The 22,317-nt window shown below is 44.3% G+C and overlaps 1 pseudogene; it reads left to right on the top strand.

The window, feature by feature from the left end:
• The first annotated feature begins 8,189 nt into the window (after positions 1 to 8,189).
• Positions 8,190 to 13,707, top strand: LOC119279752 (annotated as a pseudogene).
• Positions 13,708 to 22,317: the final 8,610 nt, after the last annotated feature.

The following is a 22,317-nucleotide window of genomic DNA, read 5'->3' as shown; positions in this document are numbered from 1 at the left end:
CATGGAATATGCTGGCAATGTAACTCATAGAGAAATGAACAGAATAAATGTTATCACTACATGCATATATGGCTGGTGGAAAGCTCTATGGTTACAATTTTGCATAAAGCCAATTTTTCCCTACAACAAAGGAATGTATTTTATTTAACTATCATGGTGGTTGTTATACGTTGATAAGGTTCCTCCAACTCAATCCCAATTAAGCATCATCAATTATCCAACAAAATTAATTTAGAGTGATGAGATCAACATGATAATCCAAGAACCAGATACTCAAGATGTCCATAACCGGGGACACAGCTAACCATGATTAGTTTGTACACTCTGCAGAGGTTTGCACACTTTTCCCCACAAGACTCAGTCTCCTCCGTTGGATTTCTCGCACTACAAGGTGTTTGAGAAATGGATGACCGAGACATAGTCTTTCAGAAGCATTAACTCTTTACTCTGGGTAGACAGTACCACCTACATCCCCTACATCTGCTAGTCTACCACTGAAAGAGGTCACATAACATACTCAACTATGCTAGAGCCCATAATAGCTTGTGGCTGCACACGGAAGTTTTTCGCATGAATAATCCTATGATCCCTTTGAGCCTGGGTGGCGGACCATAGGATGATCACACGGGTACTCCGGGATAACCTAGGACAACACTGGATTCTCCAGGTGCCCGCAACCAATCCACCCAGATGTGTATTTAAGTAGCCACCTTAAGTTAACCACTAATTAATAATACTCACATCTGTCATGGATACAATCACCCAATCCACGTCTACGAGCATAGCATACCAATCCTAAGCATAACGTAGAAGTAACTCCCAAAGGTTTGATAATAAAAGGACAATAGGTTCTACCTCATCATCTACTTCCCAAACCCACATGTTATATCAGATCCTAACCATGCAATGTTTGAGGATTGAAACTAATGCATAAAAACTGGGTAATAAAGGGGTATGATCAAAGTGTCACTTGCCTTGCTGATGATCCGCAAAACCTAGAGACTCGTAGTAGCACGCTTTGCACTCCGAGAATTCTATCGCAAACAAACAATAACATACATAAGTACTCATCTAAATGCACAGGTAAAACTCAAATGAAAAGATCTAACCAGAAAGTTCAATTAAAGAACTCCGGTTTGCAAAAAGAATAAAAACAAACAGAGAAACAAAACTCAAACTATGAAAGAAACAAGATCCGATTACTAATATGGACTAAAGTCAAATTTTACAGTATCAAAATCTTGTTCAAGTTGGTTAAACAGAAAGAAGGCTTCAAAAGAAGATCTAGGCGCTTGTTTCATCTAACTCAGATAAATGAGCGAAAAGATAAACTAAAACAAAGATGAGGGCAGAAATCACGATCGAAAATAATTGCGAAAAAATCCTGGAAAAAGAAAAATAGACGAACAGGCTAATGAACGAATGTTCGCTGTCTGTGGCTAACTGACGAACGACGTTCGTTAAAACGAACGTACGGGCGAACGTCCGCAAATTAACTAAACTGAAAAAACCGAACAGGTCTGGAAAAAAATCTAGGGTTTCGAAAAAAATCAATCGGTTTTCCAAAAAAACGGCGGCTACCTCGGCGGGCGTGTCGACGGCGGCGGGCGGCTACTCCGACGGGCGTGTCAATGGCGGACAGCGGCGGCGGGTGGCGGCTGCGGCGCGGGGCGGACGGCAGCGGCGGCGCGGGGCAGGCGGTGGTGCGGGGCGGACGATGGTGGTGGCGCGGGTTGGCGGCGGCTGCGGGAAGTAGCGGCGGCTGCGGGAAGCAGCGGCGGCTACGGGAAGCAGCGGCGGCGGCGGGGCGCTAGGGCGGTGGCGGCGCTAGGGTTTCGGGGCGGGGTGCTTGGGCTGAGGCAGGGCTCGGGCCTCGGCTTATAAGGCCGGCCGGGCGCGGAGTCCAGGTCGGACACGGCCCGTAAGTCTGTTGAATTTTTTTAAAAATAAATCCTGAGGTAGAAAAATTAATAAAAGAAAAACTAAACGGATTCCAAAAATCCTGAAATAAATTTTCATAGTCCTCTAAAAATATAGCGGACAAAGTGAACATTTATTTGGGCCACTAATGCAATTTTGAAAGATGCACTTTTTCCTAATTCAAATAAAATAGCAATAAAAGTCTGAATAAAGCTCTTATTTGATTTTAATATTTTTCTTCCAATATTGATTTATTTTGGAGAAGTCATTTTATCTCCTCTCTTTTATTTTCATATTAGAAATATTCGAAGAGAAAAATGATTAAAACCAAATGATCCTCTTTTCAAAATTTGAGAAAACTGAAATATGAAAATAACGAAATCCCCAACTCTCTCCATGGGTCCTTGAGTTGCTTAGAATTTCTAGGATAAACCAAAAATGCAATTAAATATGATATGCAATTGATGATTTATGTATAACATTCCAAATTGAAAATTTGGGATGTTACATTATGCTACGTTGTCATGATATGGGGACTTTCTATTAGATGGCCTCGACGTTTCCTCAAGCCATGAAAATGTACTATAATTTGCTTGTCATCAATGCCTGGAAATCTCTATGTCTCTCTCAACATAGCAGATCATCATTAGACACTAAATCCTTCAATAGGAGCTTGCAAAATGCTTGCATTAGATCCCTCATTAGACACTATATGTTAATCACTAAGAGCATGTAAAATGTTCACATCAAATCCTTCATTAGCAATATGTTCATTAGACACTTCAGGCTCAAGAACAACATGAGCTTGTATGTTTGCACCGGAAACTTGATTAGATACATCAGGTTCAGTCAGTTCAGTATTGATTGGGGGAGTTACAAAATAAGCAAAAATTGGTTTCATTTTCTCATAGATTCCCTACATACGAGCAGTTTTACAACACCGTCAGGTTTAACTATTGACCAAAAATTGAACAATTTAATTAGATATAATCAAGGATGTTATGTACCTGCTCGTTGCGCATGCTACTCTTACAAGCTACGACCGTCCGTTTGCGCAAGCTCGATGCCATGCCCGTGCTGCCGCCTCTGCCTCCCACGCAGGCTACACCCAGGGTTGGATCTTCATCTTCTTGTCCTTCCATTCGCTTGAAGCCCGGCGACCGGCATCCAACGAGGGCGCGAGGAAGTGTTGTGTCGATCTGTCCAGCGGCGGCTAGGTTAGGAACGAACCAGACTGGAGGCTAGAGCGAACGAATTGGGATTTTTCCTGCTGTCGATCGATATGGGAGGCGCTCATTTGGGCCACGAGCCTGCTGTAGGGCCTGCCTTACACTTACGTTATTGGCCCATCCAAATTGAAACGTTTTTCTTCATTTTTTACATTGTTTGGTCATGCGTTGGGATGAACAAAACTAGCCTGGGCCAACCTGGACGACTCAAACTAGGTGCACACTTTCCAGCCACCCGAGGCGGACGCCCATACCAGCCCCTATGGTGGTGACACGCCTTTTTGCGTGTATGATTGGGGTAGTGAAAAATATTTCAGTGGCGCTTTTGATTTACCCACAGAATGGTTGAATTGATTGTTTCTATGAACTGAGTTCGCCAATAATGTGAAGGATGCCAGTCTTTTCAGCCTATTGTAGATTGCTTAGATCTCGATATGCAAATGTAATCGCATGAAATATATAGTAAAAGCCACTGTGATGTGTGTGGCTACAACTAGTCTGACAACCCGTCCTCATATAACATATCAAGGAAGCACCATCTTATCAGATTGATCATTCGACTTACCAATGCAGTGTGGGAAGAAAGAAGTATTGGGACTGCATATCCAAGCATTGATGCCATGAACTCCTTCGTAGAACCTTGTAAGTGAAAAAGAAGTTGTAGTGTGCCTGTACAAAGAGCTAGTGTAAGTTCAGTTACCTGCTTCTCGGAATTTTAGTTAGCCACTTATTGCAAAATTGTTCAATTATGTTGCTTGCCTTAATTTAGTTTGCTACTGATTACATAATGTCATAGCATGTTAATCCTATTATAGATTGCGCCTATCTATGTGTTTGATACTTACTGTTAAGAATTACCTGTTTGCCTGAACTTAAATAGCTACTTAAGCACGTAGATAGCTGGTCATATGTACTTCTAGGGTCCAACAGAATTCACGTGCAATGTACATTCTGATACCTTGTTTATTTAAATGGTTTGCTGTTATCACTTGTAGCACTAGTAATGTTTGCATGTTCATAGATAGACAACTGTCAGATTTATATGAGGGACATCATGTTTTTAACTTTATATATATATATGTGTGTGTGTGTATGTGTGTGTGTGTGTGTGTTTTGGATCATTTTTCTTACATCAAAGAAATTTACAGATGTCTATGTTGCTGGTAAATTGTACCAACTTGTTACTTTAATATGTTGCCAAGAACTTGTTAGTTTTACTAGTTCATAATTAAATACGTTGCCAAAACTGGTTAGTTTTACTAGTTTGATTTTAGTTTCTTACAGCTCTTGCAACACTTTATTTATGATTGCTAACATTCAAGTTTGCAGGATCCAACTGAAACTCCATTGGCACAACAGGCATGTTTTCAGAAACTTCGTTGTTTACCTGGTTTGCTGCTGTAACTTGTTGTTGTGATCATCTTACCAACTTCAAGTTTTCAGGATCCAATTGGAAGTCCAATTGCACAGCAGGTACATTTTCAAAAAAATATTTGTGTAACAGGTTTGCTGTTGTAACTTGTTGCTCTAATCAAGTTACTGACTACTCAACTTTTCAGGATCCAAGAGAAACTCCAATGTCACAACAGGTTCCTTTTGCAAAACTTGTTTGTTTAACTACTTTGCTGCTGCAACCGGTTGCTCTAATCACGTTATATGCTACTCAACTTTTCAAGATCCAAGAGAAACTCCAATGCCACAACATGTACCTTTTGCAAAACTTGTTTGTTTAATGCTTTGCTGCTGCAACTGGTTACAATGATGTTAATAACTACTTTTCAGCAGCCAATTGAAACTATTTAATTCCTTGTTTGTTTAACTGGTTTTCTGTTATAACTCCCAGTTGAGATGTTTTGCTAACTTCAACTTTTAGGAATCCAATCGAACTTTAATGGCAAAACAGGTTAGCCCAAGATCAAAGAGCGAACTTCCCATGGACGTTATATCATCCCACAGCAGTGGCACCGGCCTAATCGTGCATCATGAATTGCCAACTGCTGATGCTCTAGAGGCTAAACTATTGGTAGAAAGAGATTCCGCTTTTGGACTTAGAGATGAAATTGACATGTTGAGGAAGAAAATAGCACAATCACAAGCAATACTCAAGATAACCATTAAATATTTGGTGGATTTCAAAACAAAGCAAGCCGAGACTGACTGTTAAGGTCCTGAAGGAAAAAAGAAAATCAAATTCCCACTTGGTAAATCGTAGGTGAAATGTTCTTTCCATTGTTGAATAACCTTTGTGTTGTTTGTTCATGTAATCGATGAAACCATTTTTTAGAGATCATTTAATGATTGTTTTTTGTTTTTTGGTTTGTAATTTTTTTGAGCACAAGTCGGTATTAATTGATAAGACTCTGAGACATTTCATTTTGATTGTTGTGCCAGACCTACAAATATGCCAATCGGGATGAATGTGCATTCAACAATAATAGTAGTATAGATGGTCCTTAAGTGACACGCATCTGAAAGGGCCAAGATATTGTACTAGCTTCGCTAAAAAAAGGATGCTCTTCTAGCAAAAAAAGTACAGCGGCATGGCTTATGTATGTTAGTTGTTATTATTGATCCATATATTCTATAAGTGTTTATATGTCTGTTAGTTTTGTACATTATTGGTTGATTGACTCGGTATTTTGAATCTTGAGATATCGCTTGTGTGCATATATAAATGGGAGTACACATTATGCTGCATGTGACACTTGAGTTGGACATAAAGTGGTGTCAAATATTCGAATTCATCTCAAACTGGATTCTAGCTTCTGAATTCGAGTATCGGCATTTGTAAATCATATTCATATATGACAGTGGAATACATCTTTGTCGTGCTTTTGAAGATATATAAAAACACATAGAATGATTTATAAATATTCGTATAAGAATACAAAATGGATTCGAATTTAGTTGCGAGGGTAAACATGGATGCTTATTGTCCCAAAATTCGAAAGAAGTGACAAAATGTACACTCCCACATCGGCTGCCCGAAGCTAGTGTTTGGGAGATGGAAATTATTGTCTACCCCTTAGACGGACAATCCATCGTCCTGATTTCCACTTCTCTCAATAGGGGTAGGTTAACTCTAGGAGAGGAGTTTGTGTTCGGCTCCAACGCCGAGGAGTGTGTGGCCTCCGGGGCGGGGTCCATCCACCCGTCCTTGGAAGGCACGACCCGCTTTGGAACGAAGTTCGGAGCGGTAGCAAGTGCAATGTTTCGAATACTGTCCGACTGCCGATCTAGGTCGTGCATGTCGTGATTGTTCGGCGCTCCTGACACCGCCCCGAATTCGTCGAAGATCAAGTCTCCGCGGATGTCGGTGGTGTAGTTTACGTTTCCAAACCTGACCTGATGCCGGGGACGTAGCTATCGATCTGCTCCAGATGGCCAAGCGAATTGGCCCGCAGTGCGAAGCCGCCGAACACGAAGATCTGTCCGGGGAGAAAAGTCTCACCCAGGACAGTGTGGTTGAAGGATGGAGGAGCCATCTAGCCTTATAGCGACTACACAGAGGAACTCTCAATGAAAGCACCAATGTCGGTGTCAAAACCAGCGGATCTCGGGTAGGGGGTCCCGAACTGTGCGTCTAAGGCTAATGATAACAGGAGACTTGGGACACGATGTTTACCCAGGTTCGGGCCCTCTCGATGGAGGTAATACCCTACTTCCTGCTTGATTGATCTTGATGATACGAGCAGTACAAGAGTTGATCTACCACGAGATCAGAGAGGCTAAACCCTAGAAGCTAGCCTATGGTATGATTGTTGATGATGATCATGATCAGTCCTACGGACTAAACCCTCCGGTTTATATAGACACCGGAGGGGGCTAGGGTTACACAAAGTCGGTTTACAAAGAAGGAGATCTACATCCAAATCGCCAAGCTTGCCTTCCACGCCAAGGAGAGTCCCATCCGGACACGGGACGGAGTCTTCCATCTTGTATCTTCATAGTTCAATAGTCCGGCCAAAGTATATAGCCCGGTAGTCCGGATACCCCCTTATCCAGGACTCCCTCACCTGCCTGCCGCGCATGCCGACACCCAACCGCGCTCGCTAGCTAGCCAGTCGCGCCGTGCCATAGCTAGCTAGCTAGCACGTCCCGTGCACGCCACAGCTAGCTAGCTAGCAATAGCATGCCCCGACGACCTCGAAGTGTCGCGTGCTTGCCCTGCCGCCCGATGCGCGCGCTCGCCTCCGCGACCTCGCCGCGCTCGCTCGCTCGCCTTCGTCACTCGCGTTATCCCCGCGCGCCTGCCTGGCCGCGCTCGTCGCCCGGCAGCCCCGCGCTCGCGCCGCCTTGCCGCGCTCGTGCTAGTCGTGGCTGCTGTGCCTGTGCGCGCTCGCCGGGCCACCAGCCTGCCCGCACATGCTCGCTGGGGCCACGCTCGCCCCGCCCGCCCCCTCGCGCCCGGCCAGTGCCGCGACCACCAGCACCCGTGCGCGCTCGCCGGGTGCGGCCTCGCCGTCGTCGAGGCCCCGCTCGCCCCGCCCGTGCCGCTTCGGGCTCACCGCCCTCACCTACGCCCGCTTCTCCTGCCTTGCCGGAGCTCATCGTGGAGGCCAGCGGCAGCACGAAGCGGGCATCCATGGCCGAGGAAAAGAGAAAAAGATGGAGAGAGGGGATAGATGGGCAGATGGGCCCTTTTTATTTGTATGACAGGTGGGCCACACTGCACATGCAAGCGGACCGAGGCGGACGAGGAGTGGCCAGAGAGCATCCGTTTGTGTCCGCTTCGGCCCCAAAGCGAGACCAACTTTGGTCCAGAGATGAGGTGAAACAGACATGAAATGGACGAAAAAGTAAAATGGGGTCTGTCGCTGGGCCGTGCGTGCCGTGCCCATGACGTGCCAGGCCCGTCCCGCATAGCCTCGTGCCGTGCCGGCCCATGAAGTGCCAGGCACGCGGGCTATCGTGACAGCACGATTGATAGGCCCGTTTGGCCAGGTTTGGTCCTGTCGGGGCGCACAGCCCGGCCCAATCCCTCCATAAGCAGGGCCTGTCGTGCGAGACAAGGCCTGCCGCAGGAAAGGAGAAAAAAAATCTGAATTGATCGCCGCCTCCGCCGCTACACGTCCACGCCGTCGACGCGATGATTCCCAACCTCTCCGGTCTCCGCCGTCGAGAACCACTTCGGCACCGCCGCGGCCGGCAGCGAAGACTTCGGCGGCCTCTTCTCCGCCGACATCGACGACCAGCTCGCCCTCGAATTCCCAACCTTTCCGCCCTAAAGAACCACTTCGGCGCCGCCGCGGCCGGCAGCGACGACTTCAGCGGCCTCTTCTCAGCCGACCAGCTCGCCCTCGAGTTCCCCACATGGAGCCACGTGCGTGAGCCTTCCCCTCCCTCAATCCCCTTTTCTCTCGGCCGGCCTCTGATCCGTTTGCGCCCCTATTTCGTTTCCCGGTGGCAGTTCGATGGGTTCCAGAAGGCGACCAAGGAGATGGTGAACAACAAGAAGGGGACGACCACGCTCTCCTTCATCTTCGACAAGGCGTCATCGTCGCCACCGACTCCCGGGCCAGCATGGGCGGGTACACATGTGAGTCCCCTGTCCCTTGGCCTCGCATTCGTGCTAGGGTTGGGTGCTGCGGGGATTCGATTTGCTGGCGTGGATGCGTGATTTAGGGTCGGGATGTTCATATAGATCTCCTATCGAAATCTGGTTCCTTTGTCCGTTGATTATCTCTCGGAGGACACTTTGTTGGTTAGGGTTGTGTTTCTTTACTCTTGCGTACTAGGGCTGTGCATTTTTTATATCTAGTAATTCAGGGCAGTGATTCATACTTCTATGAAATCTCAAACCAACTTGATTTGGGTGTGAAGGACTTCTGCTTAGGTTCTAGCGTACAACAGAGAAAAACATATCACAACCTCACAATATCTGAGCTACCAATTGCGGTGCCATAACCTCACACCAGTTGTGGTGACCGTGCTTGGATGTGGCGGTTCATTTGGATTACGTGGTGAATACAAAGATACTGATTGAGTTTGGATGCTAATTATCTGTAGGAACTGGGAAGGGAGGTAATCTGTAGTGGGATTGGTAATAATAGAGAGTTGTGAATTGATGTGATACTGATATCACACACACAAATACTTACCATTGGATTCAAGTCTGCTTATCTGAAGGTCCAACATTTGTGCATATTGATTTGTGTCTTTGTGGCTTGGAGAAAGCCAATAGAAAGCTGCTGTTATTGTATAATGTCTATTTTTCCACAAGTGCTGATCCTTTTGTAAAATTACCCTTGCATGATGTTTGTTAGTCGTTGTAGAAGGCTTTTGCTTGATGCAAGGATCATCACTTAAACATTCATCAGAATGTATTTCTGTCCTTACATGATTTTGTGTTTCCTTTTCTGCAGCTTTAATCCCTACATGCGGAACCATGTTTTGTGGGCTGCTGATTGCCAATTTTGGCATAGAAACTTGGGTTAAGGTAAAATGTCACATGCTTGTCTACTTGCATCTCATATTTTGCATAGCACTAGTTGAGTGCCCGTGTGTTGCAACAGGATATTATATTTATCTTCTTCAGCGTCTACTATGTTATCCATCTGTCTATCCACGTCCCATAGGAATACAAGCTTTTATTCTTCCTCCTTTTTTTACTCTTGCATGTATTTTATCACAGCTCCATCTTTTATGTGTTTCCACTTTGCTCACCATTGCTCATGGGTGTTGTCACATGATACGGAACAAGAAATTTATGTATATAGAAAATAAGTTCTCAGGATTGTAACTATACAAAGCATCATTTTCCTTCTCCATTATCCGCCTCTGCCATCACTCACTTTGTTGCACAATTTTAACTGCAACCATAAATTTCTTGTACTCCCTCCGTTCCTAAATACAAGTCTTTTTAGAGATTTCAATATGAACTACATATGGATGTATATAGACATAGTTTAGAGTGTAGATTCACTCATTTTGCTTCGTATGTAGTCAATATTGGAACCTCTGGAAAGACTTATATTTAGGAACGGAGGGAGTAGTGAAAGTTTATTGAATATCATAATTACCAAGTTGCAACTACTACAAAATGATTTTAACTACTAATGTAAGACCTTTTGTCAATTATATTTCAACCTACACTATTTAAGTATTATTTCTCTGTGCTCTTACTAAGTCTACAAAAACAAAATACACAAATATCAAATCTAAGTATGCTCTAGATATTCAACATGTGAGACAATAGATGAAAAAGACCAGCAAATTATCATTCCGGAAAGAAAATATATCAACATCGGATTTGAATCTTTCACATTTTATCACAAAGAAAGACAGCTAAAAACTCACTTCCAATGGATGTGGCACAAACGAAAGGAACCAAGCAGGACTGAGTGCAAGTCTTTTCTTCTTCATCTGCATAGATTGATAATGTAGGGTCTATGTACAGTTGATTACACTTGAACTATCTTGTATGGGCAAAATAAATAAATTATTCAGATCCTTTTATTTTATAATTAGCGTGTGAATTTTCTTGGGGTGGGCAGTTAGTATGGGTATATACTCCCTCCGTCCGAAAATACTTGTCATCAAAATGGATAAAAAGAGATGTATCTAGAACTAAAATATGTCTACATACATCCCCTTTTATCCATTTTGATGACAAGTATTTCTGGACGGAGGGAGTATTCGGTAAGGATTGGGGTGCAAATGATGCAAATTCGCATGAAGTTTAATATAATGCAAGCAAAAGTTGTATAGACTCACAAGATAATGTAACTTTTTGTTCTTCAGGCAAGCTGGAATGTTCTTGCATCAGCAGTGAATGTGCTGCTACCCATAATATTGATTTTAATTTTAAAATAAATAATTAGACGTCAAAATAAACTCATAAAATAATAGCACGACCAATACCACAATTGAGAAGTACGCTAGATGGTCTTTCCTAAAATAATTTTGTGATATTAAGTGAGCTAAATCATGAGTTTCACATATCTCTCTCTTGGTCAGAAATAGTTTTGTACTCCCTCCGTCCCATAATATAAAAGATAATTTTGCAAGGTGTTTTAGCTTTTAAAATGATCTTATATTATGGGACCGAGGGAATAATTTACAGGACATGATAAATCAAAAATAACATTTATCTTACAAATGTGAACATATTTTATATTGTAATAGTCAAACTTACATTTTTTCTACTGCATGTTTAGTAGTAGGACATCTGTTTACGAAAAGGAAGGTAGCATACTTGTGGCTACACAAACAATTATATTGTTTACATCGAGCTAAAAGAATGACGGAAAAAATATTTACTTGCTAGACTAAAAGATCGATGGAAAAAAATATTTCTTGAGTTTTAACTCTTATCAATTTTATCTCGGACAAAGAGGCAGATAATTAATTTTGCAACCAACATTTCATTTGCGTGGTACTCGGCAAACTGCACTGATGTTAATCCTATATCCCATCAATTGAGTTATTCCACGACAATCTATCTGTGACTAAAGTCCTGCGTTGCTATCTGAACTGGGAACTGGGTGCTACCACAAGTGAAATCCACCTCGAATTACCTATTTTTGGATTGCATTGATGCGCAATGGTGTAGACACAATCCAGTCTGCTACTATCGAAACAATGTTAGTAACTCTGTTAATGTTAAATACGCATAAGCAAAATATCTATCAAAACTTCAATGACGACATGCCTGCAACATTCTTGAATTTGCATTACTAAGTACTCCCTCCATCCCAAATAAGTGTCCTAACTTTGTACTAAATCAGCGGCACTTACTCTGGGACGGAGGGAGTATATACAGAATTGAAGTTTAACCAAGGACATTACATCATTGCATTTCTTTACAGAATTAGCCCACCGCTGTGATTACAATGCTAATTGTAGTAATTTTTAGATTCAACTATGTTACACTCCCCCCGTCCCAAAAAGCTTGTCTTAGATTTGTCTTGATTCAACTATGTTACACAGAATTAGCCCACCGCTGTGATCTAGACACGTTTTAGTGTTAGATTCATCTGTATCTAGATAAATCTAAGACAAACTTTTTAGGATGGACGTAATAGAACTGAAGGCGCCTGCACCAAATTTCTCCAAGATTTCTGGAGAAAGCAAAAATAAGAAAATATTTGCCCTAAGATTTCTCCAAGAAATGCATACCAGGAGCAAAATTAATATATTGATGTAGATGACTTTAATCTTCATGTAAGGTGGATCATCTGCCATACAGGAGGGTCCAGGTACATGCTCATAAACTTGGTTGATGTTGCCGTGGCTAATCTAGCCTTATTTCTTGCCGCTGGTTTCTATGAACAGGAAACCAACAAACTAAAGTTTACTTTAATATAAAGTTTTAGGTGCAGCCAGAAAAGAGTGGCCAAGCTCTTGTACATTTAGTCGATGGACTTTAAAGAAAAAATCATGGATAAATGAAGAAGCTAGATCTGGCCATATACTGCAAGAAACAGTGAGCGAGACAAAAGCTTGGTGATGAGAAACGAATACGTTGGTATTGAAGACAAACACTAGGGAAGCCTTAACAAATCTACTCTTCCACCCTTTCGGCGGCGGCGCAAGCACGAACCATGATAACTCCAAGAACCTCTCTTGAACCCATGGCTCACGTACAACTGGAGTAGCTGCTGCACTCGGAGTGCGTGCTGCTGCAGTGCCAGTCGTACATGACATAGAAGACGGCGAGCTACATCTTGCATTTTCAAACGAGGGCGACCTAGGCTTGTGCTCGACAATGCAGTTCTTGGTTGGTGTGCCCGATAGCGACCAGGGCAGTGATGCGAGGCGGCAACGACTAAGCGCGATAGTAACCCTAGTTGGTCGCGCTCGTTCTTCACGAGAGAGGAAGAATAAATCCGATTGGGTCGAGCAAGTCGATGAGGCAAGGAAGAGAGCGGGCGGGTCCGCTTGTCGGCGAGAATTTGGTTGAGAGGAGGAAGCGACACACGAACATGCGAATGAACGTACCACGACCTAGCATCACAACCACACTCCCCTTTGATAGTAAAAGATAGTAAGCATAACAATAGTTTCTTCCTTCAGAGGTTGATGAGCTCCATGAGCTCCTGAACAAGCGAAGAATCTCTATTGCTGGTTCTTTAAAGACGTTGGCTAATATCCTTTATTTTCATACGACGGGATGGTACTTCCAATTGGTACAATGATTGTTGGATTTGATGGAACTGTTAGTGGCCCTTTGACATATTTTAGTGTCGTTAACCTGTACTTAGGTCTATGCTTAACAATTATGCTCTTTTTCTAGGGTCTGGTCTTGGTACTATGTTGATAAGCGAGGGTGCAAGGCTCAAGGGAAGGCGGTTCTCTAACTCTCTGTATGCTTATGGTATCTTGGACGAGGGGTATGTTTTTTTATACCTCTATATGTTGCTTTGCTCACCGTTCATATTATCTTGAAGTTGCATCCCTTATGTTTGTGTTTTACATTTCAGATACAAATTCAACGTCAGTTGAGGAAGCTGTTGAGTTTAGCATGGCGGGCTTTTATCACGCAACATTCCGTGATGGAGCCAGTGGTGGCTGCATTCATATTGGCATTCATATTGGTATGCATTCTATTTCCTAGTATCTATCCTATTATTTGTTTTGTTCACTCGATAAGCATGATACAACATGCATGCATATTTGTTAAACACCTTATTGTTATATCTGCCTTTTGAAATCGCAAACATAACTGTTTATTGAGTTACAATTACTTTCGTAAGTTTTTGGCAAAATCCAGAGATTATTGTATTTTTCATCATGTTTGGGAATAGAGATTACCATCTAACGATGGTGATAAATTAAACCACACCCTTCTGTTTACAAATGTACAGTGTTGTAGAGTATAGACATGGGTCTAGACATCTAATGAGACCTACCTAGGATTTCTAAAACAATAATAATGGTTACATGTAAATTGGATGCGTAGATTTATTCCTTTTCTCGTACGTGTTACATGTTAGTAGATTCTAAAAATATAGTGTGATGTATAAAAATTATGGTCAATGCTCTGTCTAGTGTTTGGGTCAAATTATTATTTGAAAGTCAGGGTTAAAGTTTATTGAGAAAAAAAGATTATGGCTTGATAGAGTATGACTATATCCCACCCGGTCCTGTTATGCAAACGATGGCCCACTTTGGAGAAGAATACACCAATCATTTTGGTAGTGAGCCTAACTCATCTCAACAATTTTGTTTGGGCCTCATTCCCCTAATGCGCTAGACTATTTCTCTTATTCACTTCGCGATTTGAGACGGGGAATGCCAGGGGCCATGACACCATTGCCCCCCCCCCCCTCCGCCGGCCATTCATGCCACTTGAGAGGATGAAGGCTCTTGCGACATCGTGCGAGAGGCATTAGCGCTAGCGAGTTTGCCACCATCCAAGCCACGACGGCAATGCCATAGAGCATATAGTGGAGGGTAGAGCTGGATGGTGGCGTGCCGACGTTGCAGGAGGAGGTGCACTCGCACGGGCACTGCGGTCTAGTTCTTCCAAGCAATCAGAGAACCACTAGAAATGCACAATAAGCAGAAAGTGAACGACGATCCAAGGGATCAGTAGCCCACATAGCATCTCAATATGCCTGGGAGCTGTAATGAATGGGAACAGCGAAAGAATATACAGTAAGGGATCATGCCACGAAGATATGAAAAAACACTAAGATGACTAGTGAACTGAGGTGGGGGTAGAGACGAACTGACTCAAAATATGGACATGATAGGAGATATCCGGGCGAGTGATAGCTAAACGACTCCCAACAAGATGACTAACTTGTCGGAGCTGACAAAGGGTCACCATCAGTAGCACGAAGCTGCACATTGAGCTACGTGGGAGTCAATGCGCTCATCAGTAAGAGCAACACGAGCAAGAAGATCCTGGATTACTTTTCTTGACCAAGAAGAGACCTTAATCCCAAGAAAGTAGCAAAGTGGGCCAAGATCATACATAAGAAAGTGCTCACTAAGACGTGCCTTCGCAAAGGCAATATACTCGGTGTCTTTGCCAGTGGTGAACATGTCATCTTATAGAAGAAGAGTCCGACTAAGAGCAGAAAGGTGGCAAACAACACAGGATCATGAGCACTCGTTGAAACCAGCGTCAGCCACCATAGAGGCAAAACGCTCAAACCAGTATCGAGGGCTTGCTTCAGGCCATGGAGAGCGACTAAGACGACAAAGCATGCCGTAAGGAACAAAATACCTAGGTGGTGGCTGCATGTAAACCTCCTCACGTAGCTCACCATTAAGAAAGCCATTTTTAACATCAAGTTGAGATACAGATAAGTGGTGAATGTGCAAACAGTGGTCGTATGGTTCACATGAGCAAAAAGTCTTATTGTAATCAAGATCATGCTCCTCTTGAAAGCCACGAGCCACAAGACGAGTTTTGTAACGCTCAACGGAACCATCAGAGCGAGTCTTAACCTTGTAGACCCCTTACAAGTGATGAGACGAACACAAAGTGGAAGAGAAACAAGATCCCACGCCGGTGCGCTCAAGAGCAACAATCTCCTCTGCCATCGCAAACTTCCATTTCAGATAAGCAACAACATCACGATAAGAAATCGGCTCAAGAACAGCAGTGCGAGCGCTTGAAAAATCAAGGCGGTTTATTGACGGAAACAGATGAGAAGGCAAGCAGTAAGTAGGCTGAGACGGGGAAGATGGCACATCGGCAGACACATACACAACACGCGGTCAACGGGTATGATAGTGAGGAAAAGATGGAAGACCATGAGGAATCATTGGGGTAAACTCAGATGATGAGGACAACGAAGCCACCGGTGATGGTGTAGAATCCTGTGATAAGCGAGGTCAGGAAATCATAGGAGATGATGGCGTTGGATCTGCTATAATCGGAGAAGCAAATGGATAAGGGCTCAATAGGAATGATAAGAGTGTCGAGAAAATTGTAGAAAGACATATCCTCCACTGAAAATGCCGAGGAAGATGAATGCATGTAGAAGGGACGAGACTAATCAAAAGCCATATATGGAGAAATAGACATCCGTCGATCGGCGGGATCTCAACAACGATATCCCTTACGCTCATCGCCATATCCTAAGAAGACTCTTCACAGACCGAGCAGTTAGTTTGGTGCTTTCATGAGGGGAAAGAAGAACATATCAAACACAACCAAACAATTGAAGCGCCGAATAATCAGGAAACAATCAAAGTGACACTCCAAAGCTGGGGCGGAAGGTTGATGAGTTAGATGGATTGCCGAAGGTTTGATGAGTTGGATGGAAGTGGAGATAGACTCTGCCCAAAAGTGTGGCGGAAGAGAGGCAGTGTCCATCAACAGATGAGCCTTAAGAAGGTGATGATGCTTGAGCTCAACCACGCCATCCTGAGCATGAGCACCAGGATAAGAGAACTGAGTAAGAGCACCTTGCTCAGCAAAGACTCAAAATAGGGTGATAGGAGTGTCGGGAAAAGTGTGGAAACAAATGTCCTGCGCTGAAATGGTCAGGGAAGATGGACGCAGGTAGAAGGGACGAGACTCAACAAAAGTCATATTCCAAGAAATAGTCCTCTGACGACCAACACGATCCTAGCAACGATATCTCTTATGCTCATTGTTCTATCATAATAGACACACTCAACGGACCGAGCAATAAGTTTGGTGCGTTCATGAGGGGTAAGAAGGACAACAAACACAACCAAACAATTGAAGCGCCAAATGATCAGGAAACGATCAAACAGACGCTCGAAAGGGGACCAACTTACAAAGCAGTGGATTGGATTGCCGAAGGTTGATTAGTTAGATGGAAGTGGAGATAGTGGCCCAAAAGTGTGGCGGAAGAGAGGCAGTGTCCATCAATAGATGATCCTTAAGAAGGTGAGATGCTTGCGCTCAGCCACGCCATTCTAAGCATGAGCACCAGGATAAGAGAACTGAGTAAGAGCACCCCGCTTAGCAAGGACCCAAAGCAACAACTTGGAGATATATTCTCCACTAGAGTCATCACAGAATACAAGACTAGGCATAGAGAACTTAGTCTGAACCATGGCATGAAAACACTTATATAGATAAGACATCACTACGAGAAGAAATAAAGTATATCCAGGTGTGTTGAGAGAAGTCATCTATAAAGATCGTATACTAGCGATGACCTCCTTTCGAGGCAAAGGGAGATGGACCCTAGACATAAAAGAGAACAATGTCGAAAGGACGCTGAGACACTGTCTCGCTATGAGCATAAGGTAATTGTACCTCTTTAGCAAGGTGACAACGGTTTTGAGACATCGTTGGAGACGGATCCAAGTAGACCACGTCAAACTAAGGATGAGAGATGAGAGCCACACAAGTGACTCCTGGTGATGATGCCACTATTGAAAATACCTGGTACACAAGGCAACAGAGGTGGAGAGACTGGCGGCGGTGGCAGCAGAGTACTTGGTCCAGCATCCCATGTGCATGTGCACTCTCTGTTACTCGCCGATCTGGCTTGGCGTCCTTCTCCTGTTTGCGGGTTGTGTGGCACACACTTGATTAAGCACCCCACGTTCTCCTACTGTGCGCCCTTGGCCTCGGCTTTAGGTAGCGCCGTGTCCTCGGCTTGCCGTGCATAATCCAGGTATGCGCCGACTGTCCAAGCTCCTGCTCACCACTGCTGTTGCTCGAGCGTTCGGTCTTGGTGTCGCCCAACAAGGGAACACGGGATGTGGGATTGAGACAGTTCACATAGCAACCCGCAGCAAGGCAAAGGATGCCCATCCAGACTAGCAGGGAGCGGAGGTGTACACAAAGTTGGACGTAAATAGTGCGCTCGTCAGCAAGAAGCAGCACGAGCAAGAAGATCCTGGATATACTTCTCTTACAGAAAATAAAGAAGCCATCAGAGGTAGAAGAAACCTCATTCTCAAGGAAATAGCGAATCATACATAAGAAATTCACTATGACGAGCCTTCACAAAGGCAATGTAAGAGTCGTCCCTAGAGATGATCGACATATGGAACAAGTGTCAGACCACGAGTTGGATGGTGGACAAAATGTGCAGGATCATGAGCACTCACTAAATACCAGCCGCATTCACTACCGAGATGAAGCGCTCAAACCAGGCACGCGAGGGGTTTGCTTAAGACCGTATAGAGAGCGACGAATACGAGAAACCATGCCATCCGGAAAAGAATACCCAGGTGGTGACTACATGTAGGCATTGTTGCCATAAGCTGAGAGAGAGACTAGTGGCGAATGGAAGCCACAACGTTAAGTGTGCGAAGAGTGGTCATCTGGGCCATAAAGGAGCAAATGTCTCATCGTAGTCATGATTATGTTCTCATCACTAGAAGAGCTTTGTAAAGCTCAAGAGAAACATTAGAGTCTTACCGTTGTAGGTCCACTTGCAAGTGATGTGACGAGCAAGAGGAGGGGAAATGAGATTTCACTAGCCGACACGAGGAAGAGCATTCAATGCCATTACATGCTGCCATTTTGGATGAACAAAAATGTCACAATAAGAAGTCTTCTTGGGAAGAGAAGCGCAATAACCATAGCAGTTAATAGGCAGAAGCTGGCGAGCTCAGAAGCCATTAGTAGGTTGTAGGTTGATCTGGAGGCGATGTGTTGCCAACAGAAGAAGACAGTAGTCAAGGGAGATGACTCATTAGAAGAATCCACAACACACAGACAATTATTGTAGTAAAGTCAAGGAAGAAGAGCAAAAGAAGGAAGATGAAAAGACGAAGTGACAAGAGTGACTCGACTATCAGCTGGTAGGGGCATTCCATTTGACAATAAAAACATGAATAGGAGAATCTAGATGTGGAATACCCAAGTGGCGGCTGCACGTAAACCTCCTCACACAGCTCACCATTAGGAAAGACATTCTTAACATCAAGCCGAGATGTAGACCCGTGACGAATAGAGGCCACAACAAGAAGTGTGCGACAGTGGTCATCTGGCCCGCTGGAGCAAAAAGTCTCATCATAATCAGGGCCATGCTACCGCTGAAAGCCACGAGCCACAAGACGAGCTTTGTAATGCTCAAGAGAACCATCAGAGCGAGTCTTAACCTTGTAGACCCACCAAGTAATGGGACGAACATGAGGAGGAAGAGAAACAATATCCCACGTGTCGATGCACCCAACAGTAGCAATATCCTCTATCATGGCAAGGTGCCATTTGGTATGAACAACAAAAAGATAAGAAGTTTGCTCAAGAACAACAACGCCAACGTTTGAAAGACTAAGGCCATAAGTAGGCCGAGACGGGGAAGATGGCACATCAGTAGACGCATCCACAACACACGAACGACGTGTATAAAAGTGAGGCAAATATGAAAGAATATGAGCAAGAATCATCGAGATAAACTCAGGCGATGCAGACAAGGAAGCCACCAGTGATAAATGTGTCAAATCCTATGATAAGCAGGTGAGGAAATCATAGGAGATGATGGTGTTGAATCTTGAATAATCGGAGAAGCAAGAGCAGTACGAGGAATGGATTAGGGGTTCAAAATAGTGTGATAGGAGTGTCGGGAAAAGTGTGGAAACAAATGTCCTTCGCTGAAAAGGTCGGGGAAGATGGACGCGGGTAGAAGGGACGAGACTCAACAAAAGTCATATCCTAAGAAATAGTCCTCTGACGACCAACACGATCCTAGCAACAATATCTCTTATGCTCATTGTTCTATCATAATAGACACACTCAACGGACCGAGCAATAAGTTTGGTGTGTTCATGAGGGGTAAGAAGGGCAACAAACACAACCAAACAATTGAAGCGCCGAACGATCAGGAAACAATCAAACAGACGCTTGTAAGGGGACCAACTTACAAAGCAGTGTATTGGATTGCCGAAGGTCGATTAGTTAGATGGAAGTGGAGATAGACTTGGCCCAAAAGTGTGGCGGAAGAGAGGCAGTGTCCATCAACAGATGATCCTTAAGAAGGTGATGATGGTTGCGCTCAACGACGCCATTCTAAGCATGAGCACCAAGATAAGAGAACTGAGTAAGAGCACCCTGCTCAGCAAGGACCCAAAGCAACAACTTGGAGATATATTCTCCACCAGAGTCATCACAGAATACAGGACTAGGCGTAGAGAACTTAGTCTAAACCATGGCATGAAAACACTTGTATAGATAAGACATCACTACGAGAAGAAATAAAGTATATCCAGGGGTGTTGAGGGAAGTCATCTATAAAGATTGTATACTAGCGATGACCACCTTTCGAGGCAAAGGGAGATGGACCCTAGACATAAAAGAGAACAATGTCGAAAGGACGCTGAGACACTGTCTCGCTATGAGCATAAGGTAATTGTACCTCTTTAGCAAGGTGACAACGGTTTTGAGACATCGTTGGAGACGGATCCAAGTAGATCACGTCAAACTAAGGATGAGAGATGAGAGCCACACAAGTGACTCCTGGCGATGATGCCACTGTTGAAAATACTTGGTACACAAGGCAACAGAGGTAGAGAGACTGGCGGCGGTGGCAGCAGAGTACTTGGTCCAACATCCCATGTGCATGTGCACTCTCCGTTACTCGCCGATCTGGCTTGGCGTCCTTCTCCTGTTTGCGGGTTGTGTGGCACGCACTTGATTAAGCACCCCACGTTCTCCTACTGTGCGCCCTTGGCCTCGGCTTTAGGTAGCGCCGTGTCCTCGGCTTGTCGTGCATAACCCAGATACGCGCCGACTGTCCAAGCTCCTGCTCACCACTGCTGTTGCTCGAGCGTTCGGTCTTGGTGTCGCCCAACAAGGGAACACGGGATGTGGGATTGAGACAGTTCACATAGCAACCCGCAGCAAGGCAAAGGATGCCCATCCAGACTAGCAGGGAGCGGAGGTGTACACAAAGATGGACGTTGAATCCATAGGAGTCTCAACAGTGTGCTCGTTAGTAAGAGCAGCACGAGCAAGAAGATCCCGGATATACTTCTTATAGAAAATAAAGAAGCCATCAGAGGTAGAAGAAACCTCATTCTCAAGGAAGTAGCGAATCATACATAAAGAATTCACTATGACGGGCCTTCACGAAGGCAATGTAAGAGTCATCCCTAGTGATGATCGACATATGGAACAAGTGTTAGACCATGAGTTGGATGGTGGACAAAATGTGCAGGATCATGAGCACTCACTAAATACCAGCCGCATTCACTACTGAGATGATGCGCTCAAACCAGGCACGCAAGGGGTTTGCTTAAGACCTTATAGAGAGCGATGAATACGAGAAACCATGCCATCCGAAAGAGAATACCCAGGTGGTGACTACATGTAGGCATTGTTGACAACAAGCTGAGAGAGAGAGAGAGAGACTAGTGGCGAACAGAAGCCACAACGGAAAGTGTGTGAAGATTGGTCATCTGGGCCATACAGGAGCAAATGTGTCATCGTAGTCATGACTATGTTCTCACCGCTAGAAGAGCTTTGTAAAGCTCAAGAGAAACATCAGAGTCTTACCCTTGTAGGACCACTTACAAGTGATGTGACGAGCAAGAGGAGGGGAAATGAGATTTCACCAGCCGACGCGGGGAATAGCATTCAATGCCATTATATGTTGCCATTCTGGATGAACAGAAATGTCACGATAAGAAGTCTTGTTGGGAAGAGCAGCAATAACCATAGCTGTTAATAGGCAGAAGCTAGCGAGCTGACAAGCCATTAGTAGGTTGTAGGCTGATGTGGAGGCGATGTGCTGCCAACAAAAGAAGACATAGTAGTCGAGGGAGATGAGTCATTAGAAGAACCCACAACACATGGATAATTATTGTAGTAAAGTCAAGGAAGAAGAGCAAAAGAAGGAAGATGAAAAATGAAGTGGCAAGAGTGACTCGACTATCGACGGGTAGGGAAGTTCCATTTGACACTAAAAACAGGAATAGGAGAATCTAGATGTGGAATACCCAAGTGGCGGCTGCACGTAAGCCTCCTCACACAGCTCACCATTAAGAAAGACATTCTTAACATCAAGCCGGGACGTGGACCTGTGACGAATAGAGGCCACAACAAGAAGTGTGCGAACAGTGGTCATATGGCCCGTAGGAGCAAAAAGTCTCATCATAATCAGGGCCATGTTATCGCTGAAAGCCACGAGCCACAAGACGAGCTTTGTAATGCTCAAGAGAACCATCGGAGCGAGTCTTAACCTTGTAGCCCACCAAGTAATGGGACGAACATGAGGAGGAAGAGAAAAAATATCCCACGTGTCGATGCACTCAACAGTAGCAATATCCTCTTATC

Source organism: Triticum dicoccoides, chromosome 3B, assembly GCF_002162155.2.
Source record: "Triticum dicoccoides isolate Atlit2015 ecotype Zavitan chromosome 3B, WEW_v2.0, whole genome shotgun sequence".
NCBI lineage: Eukaryota > Viridiplantae > Streptophyta > Magnoliopsida > Poales > Poaceae > Triticum > Triticum dicoccoides.
The sequence above is the reverse complement of the archived record's forward strand: the minus strand, read 5'-3'. Positions and strand labels throughout refer to the sequence as shown.